At 35.6% G+C, this 6,438-nt stretch overlaps 1 long non-coding RNA gene across 2 annotated transcripts; it reads right to left on the bottom strand.

The window, feature by feature from the left end:
• Positions 1-2,237: 2,237 nt before the first annotated feature.
• On the bottom strand, positions 2,238-6,096 carry LOC309498384. 2 transcript variants are annotated; one of them, XR_014205934.1, is made up of 5 exons: positions 5,597-6,096; positions 4,521-5,419; positions 4,246-4,322; positions 3,691-3,801; positions 2,238-3,136 (listed from the first exon to the last, which is right to left on the bottom strand). It is a non-coding gene; the product is annotated as an uncharacterized lncRNA (long non-coding RNA). The 2 variants fall into 2 exon arrangements; XR_014205935.1 differs by having other exon boundaries at positions 2,239-3,136; positions 4,246-4,327.
• Positions 6,097-6,438: the final 342 nt, after the last annotated feature.

Genomic DNA, 6,438 nt, shown 5'->3' with positions numbered 1-6,438 from the left:
TTATTTGTATAGCGCTTTTCACAATACAGATTGTATCAAAGCAGCTTCACAGTATTAAATTTAAATAATACAACAAAGTTTGTTTCACATCCTGATATGCCTGTACACAAATTATAGGTCTACAAACAACATATTCTACATTGTTTATTGTTCAAACACTAAGATAAGTAAATATAACTTTTTATGGTTATGTGACATTTTAATAGTAGCCTATCTTTATCATTTAATGCCAAAAGCAACCATTCTCTTGTTTTTTTTTTTTATGTTTTTTTTTTTTTTTTTTTACTTTGTCAAAGGATTAAATGATCATCCTTTTTATTGTTGCTTAGTGATTATTGTGTTCATTGGCTATGACAATGAACAGTTTAGTTTCTGGTTGCTATTACCCTTCAATCAGCAGCTGTTGCTTAAAGTCCTTATTATAAAAAATTAAAAACATCAAATTTACATTTACATTTAGCTGACGCTTTTATCCAAAGCGACTTACAATTGCTATATATATGTCAGAGGTCGCACGCCTCTGGAGCAACTAGGGGTTAAGTGTCTTGCTCAGGGACACATTGGTGTCTCACAGTGGATTCGAACCCGGGTCTCTCACACCAAAGGCATGTGTCTTATCCATTGCGCCACCACCACCACCAAATTAATCAAATAAATCAAATGAACACTAAAGCAGGGCTCAGACTATAATCGATCCTAATCGATTAGGAAATCTGGTTGCATCAAGCACATAAGAAGAATCTTTACAGATTGTCTTCTCTCAAATCTCAAATATCCACTCACTTCAAGATTTGAAAATCATGGTGCATCACACACTAAGATATCGTTACAATAACAATTATCAAGCACCTTATGTAATCTAATCCGGAAGTGGATATTTTACATTTTCTGTTCATCAGTAGAGCTGGAGGTGAGATTTTAACTGCCAATTTTAATATCTGTTAACAGTAGTATGTATGCTAGCTAACATTAGCCTCAATGGCTAAAATGTTTACTGTCGCTTAGCAACACTGTTAGCACAGTAGCTTATCCACCTTATTTTTCAATGAGGAAGTAAGCTATTTTCTTTGAATGTGTGAAACTTACGATGCATTAGCCGCTAGAGGGAAATAATGAGAATAATAACAAAGTGGTGTAATTGGTCAAACTATTTGCACTACAAACCAGTGTGTTTATAATTACGCAGAGGTGTCAAGTCCAGGGGCTCGTTCTTCGTACGTCGCTAACTCAGTTAGCTGGATTTAATTGTTGACGATTTGGCATGATTAGATTAGATTAGATTAGATTCAACTTTATTGTCATGACACAAGTACAGGTACAAGGCAACGAAATGCAGTTTAGGTCTAACCAGAAGTGCAATAGCAGCAAGTGCAGGATATACAGTGGTTCCATAAGTGCAGAACATGGATATTTTACTGAATAAATATAGAGTTAAATAATATTATAAACAGAATTTTACAGATAGATTTGTCCTAAGAATATAATATACAGATAACTATTACTGTGAACAGAATTTACAGCTAGATATGTACTGAATATAATATATAGATGGCTATTACTATAAACAGAATTTTTACGGATAGATCTGTACAATGAACATAATATACAGATGGTTATTACTACCCAGCTAACAATTTAACGTTCTGGGAACGTTAGTTTTTGGTTCCCAGAACGTTCCCAAGAACGTTCCCTATTGGTTAGCCAGGAAAGTTTTCTTTACGTTAATAGAACGTTCCCTATAGGTTAGGGGAACGTTCCCGGAACGTTGCCGAAAGGTTCCCAGAACGTTCCCGGAAGGTTCCCAGAATGTTGCCAAGAACGTTCCCTATTGGTTAGCCAGGAAAGTTTTCTTTACGTTAATAGAACGTTCCCTATAGGTTAGGGGAACGTTCCCGTAACGTTGCCGAAAGGTTCTCGGAACGTTATCCTAACGTCTACACATCCTGATATGCCTGTACACAAATTATAGGTCTACAAACAACATATTCTACATTGTTTATTGTTCAAACACTTTAGAATCCTATGAATATATTATTACAATAAATTGAATTTACAGAAACTATCATTAATAAGTAAATCAATCAGTTTGTATTAAATAAATAAATCAGCACACAATCCATGTTTTTGTTGATTCATTGTTTAATTATCAACCTAAAATAAGTCATTAAAAACAGCGTTAGCAAAATGTATTCAGGAACAGTAATTTACATTTAATATTTCAAACATGAAAATATTTCAATAAATAAAACTGCACAAACATTTTAATTAAAACGATCTTTTTGCAAACTGTAGCCTATAACTTTATATAACTATATATATTATATATAACCTATAACTATTTATATACAATATACATGAATGTGCCAATCTTCACTCCGCTCAAAACATTTAAACTTCCAACACCATCTGCAAATTTAACAAGAAAATAAAAAGACAACGCGTTACATGTACACACAATCCCATGCCAAAATTCAAGCCCTGTAATGGCATTAATATTCATCCTGAGCAAATGAAAAGAGTGAGGTGGGATTGTGTGTCACAAGCTGTAGGAGATATGAGAGCACGAGCGCTGCTGGTATCGTGTATTTATTCAGATATTTCAGCATCATTATAGAAAAATGTATATATTTGAAAACACTACATTGCATTTATTTATATTGCACTATTTATTATTTCAGACTACAAATCAAAAAAGGAATGTTTTATATAGGGGTAAGGATACCCATTAAGCCTATGTACCCTTTAAGCCCACTTTCAACTCTGAAGTCAAATAAAAAACAGAGAAAATAATATTTAAGCCTAGTGAACTCTGACCTGCGAATTCGCTCTACATATAACGTATAAGTCTCACCTCCAATGAAGAATTTGAAAACCTGTAACTGCTGTGTTGTTTATGAGAGAGAAAGTGAAAAAAAGTTTGAAACTGCTATAAAAATTATTTTATTTTTTTCTCTCTGTGACTTTACACCTACAAATTCCACTGTCACAGGTGCTCAGTTTTGCTATAATGATACCCTCACAGAACATGGTAATAATCAGTCATCCATGCAAAAGTAAAGGTCGGTGTAGTTTACAGGAACATCTGTCCAGGCCAACATCTGATGCCTTGATGCCTTCCGCTGGGATCCCAGAAAACCTGAAAAAAAAAAAAAATAGTACAGTTCAAAATCTATCATACATACATCTCATCTGGTATCACAAATTATCGTTCCAGGTTCACTTTAAGATATGCTCAATATTAGTGCTGCACGATATTGAAAAATTTAGAGTTTATTTAGAGATATCAGCCGTATGGTTTAGTGCATGCGCGGCTCCAGGTTTGTATCTCGTAAATGACCCCACTAATACTGCCCAGAATGGCACCAAACTTCTACAGTAGTACAAATAGGTTCTGTACTCATTAAACGAGGCATTGGAAAGTTTGTAAGTACATCAGGAGTTTACTTAAATAACACTTGCCTGACGGCGAATGCTACTGCTGATGTTGACGTCACTTTATGAGTACAGAACCTATTTGTACTTCTGTACTACTCATTTTGCCCGACATAGAGCAGACCGGCACACAACAAAAACTGCTGTTCGGATGTTCCCTTTTCTGATATTTTAGCATTCGTGACATTTTAATTAAAACAGAAATAAGAATTTTAGTGTAATAAGCGAAAATTAACAGTAAACTCAGAGATCACCTACCGCTGCAGATGTGTATGGAAGTGAAAAGCAGAAATGCTTAGACCTCTTTCCGGTTCGACCGCTGGGCGCTCCGCATAACCCCTATTGGGGGGATTTTGTAGAGGAGTGAACCTGCATAGAAAATTACAATAGATAACAAGCATTGATAAATACAATAGAAGAAAAACACAGTTGAAATAAGCAGTGCATTATGTTTTTCAGTTAAATCTGAAAACATCAGGTACAGAAATTGAATTATCAAAATATAAAATAAGTCTTCACTGTAAAAATAAAATAACTATAAATTAATTAAATGTATCTTTGCTAAAGCTACAAGTAATTTTCTCTTTTGATGTTTGATCACCATTGGCGATACAAACAGCTGCGGGTACGTTAGGCTACTGTCCCTTTAAGACGAATGCGCAGACCTAATATAAATGACACGCATACGTTTTCTTTCTGTTTAAAACACACAAGACTGTTAACGAGGAAAATCGCCAAGATGGGCATTTTGCGTGCACGTGTCCGTTTAAGCTCAAAAGAAAGGGAAAAAGAACTGAATTCGGCTAAACTCACCTTCTTCATCTACTGACTGTGGATGGCATCAAGGTCTTGTCCTGAAGAATCACAGGGCCAAACAATAGGGATTATATCTCATCTGGTAACAAGAGCAAAGCCATAAGAACTCTAATGATATATTTACCCCCTGATATTGCATTGGGGATATCAATTCAAACATTTTTAAAGGCTAAGAGTATGAGCCACAGCTGCCCAAGATATCTGTGAAAAATTTAAAAGTACAAAGAATTTCAGTATTGATCAATAAAAAAAACATACAAATACATAAATACCTTTGAGTTGGACAGTATGGTGTCAGTCTCATTGGCCAACATAATTCAAAAGAGATAAAATATACTAATGATCAGGATATCATGTTATCACAACAGTTAAAGGAGAACTTGGTAACTTTTTTAACTTAATAAAACTGTCTAGAAATCATTTGGATGGTTAAACAACCTGTTCTGGTGATATTGGTGACTTTCCCCGCTCCCCCCAGCGTTCCCAGGCGGAAAACCAACCTTGCAACACTACCGTCCCGGCAAGTTAGAAATTGGAAGTCTCGTGATAAGCGAGAACTAGAACGAGAACGAGCGCGAAACACAAATTGCTTTACGGCAATTCGACATAAACACACACGCATGTATGATGTATCACCAGATTACCCACCTCGGTAGACATAGCTCCACGCGATACAGTTGGCTTGCTCCAATAAAAAAAAACGCACATGAGCAGCGGTAGAGAGGGGGAGGAGGCCGCCGCAAATGAGTTTTTTACGACTGTGTTGTGAAATATACACCCCCCCACAGCTGTAGGGGGAGCTCGTGGGGAAAACATGCGACAACAAAAGGGAAAATCAGCGAAGAAGTGAGAAGAGTTCGCTAGAGTTACCGAGTTCTCCTTTAAATGAATTATAATTATATCTATGACCATTATAATACTGTATTAGTCGCCTATTATTTAGCTGATTATTTAGCCTACAGGCTTCTCAAGGACAATCTCACTGAAAAAACCTGGGGTTAATGATTTTAAAATGTGAGACTTATTTCAAAAGCATAAATCTTACAGACCCCAAACCTTTGAACAGTAGTGCACTGTATGTTTGAGGTGGTTTTGCTTACTAGTCATATGGTTCATAGCCGTGGAGATTTTCTTGGACAGGGGGTGCAGCAGGCCATCACAGCATGATGATCTAGGAACATAATAAGCTATTTGTCACAGAGCCAACAATATTACATGGGATTGGTTTAATAAAAGGAACCAAGCTAGAAGGTGAAATGCAGAAAAGATAAATATATAAAAATCTTAAGATAATATATTGTGAAATAAATGCATATGGAATTATTATCATGATTAAACAATAACTCACCCCTTGTTGTAGAGGATTTTTTTTCTCTCTCGCTATTCTGAAATCACATTTTAGCAATATTGGTAAGTGACGTCACTGATTAAGTTAACAATACAGTGCATTCTTTTAGGTTAAATAAATTAGCTTACTTCCAATCACCCATTGACAAATTACCAGCAAAACTATAAAAAACTGTTATCTACACTAAATATGTGTTTAAAAACCCAAACTTTCATAAATAAGACCTTAACTTAACGTAACTTAGGCCTAACGTTCTCTTCTGAAACCGGTTAGCTTAGATGCTAACGGACTTTTTCAAAGACACAAAACCATTTCTTTAAAGTAAATATTCAACAGAAGCGTGTCAATTACACGTAAGAAATGTGTCAGGGACGTTTGTGTGTATTATTTGTGAGATTTTGTTGACTAAACTTACCTGAAAGCAGTGAAACCAACAGCGACAGACGGGAGTTTTGTTGTTTGTCAGTTGTTGATGACGTTTCTGGTTTCCATCTGCTCTCGCGCAGCGCAGCGCACGTGCGCGCGCCAGTGTTTGATTGCGCATGCGCATTAAAACACTTCAAAGTCACGCAGCATTTAAATAAACATATAGAATTAAAACGTATAACATAATTTAAAATATCATTAATAAAAAGTTATTGCGAATAGATCTGAACGTTGTTGGTTATCTTATAACTTTAGGGGACCGTACTGACGACGTTGTCAGTTTGTAATCTGCCTGTTAAGTGATATTAAAATAATAACCTGCAGAGAACGTTCCCAGAACGTTCTCTTTAGGTTATAAAAATAAAACCTAAAAATAACCTGCAAGGAAACGTTCTGTGAAGGTTCTCTTTAGGTTA

Source organism: Leuciscus leuciscus (assembly GCF_965113295.1).
Source record: "Leuciscus leuciscus genome assembly, chromosome: 5".
NCBI lineage: Eukaryota > Metazoa > Chordata > Actinopteri > Cypriniformes > Leuciscidae > Leuciscus > Leuciscus leuciscus.
Note: the sequence above shows the minus strand (reverse complement) of the source record. Positions and strands in the feature narration are given on the sequence as shown.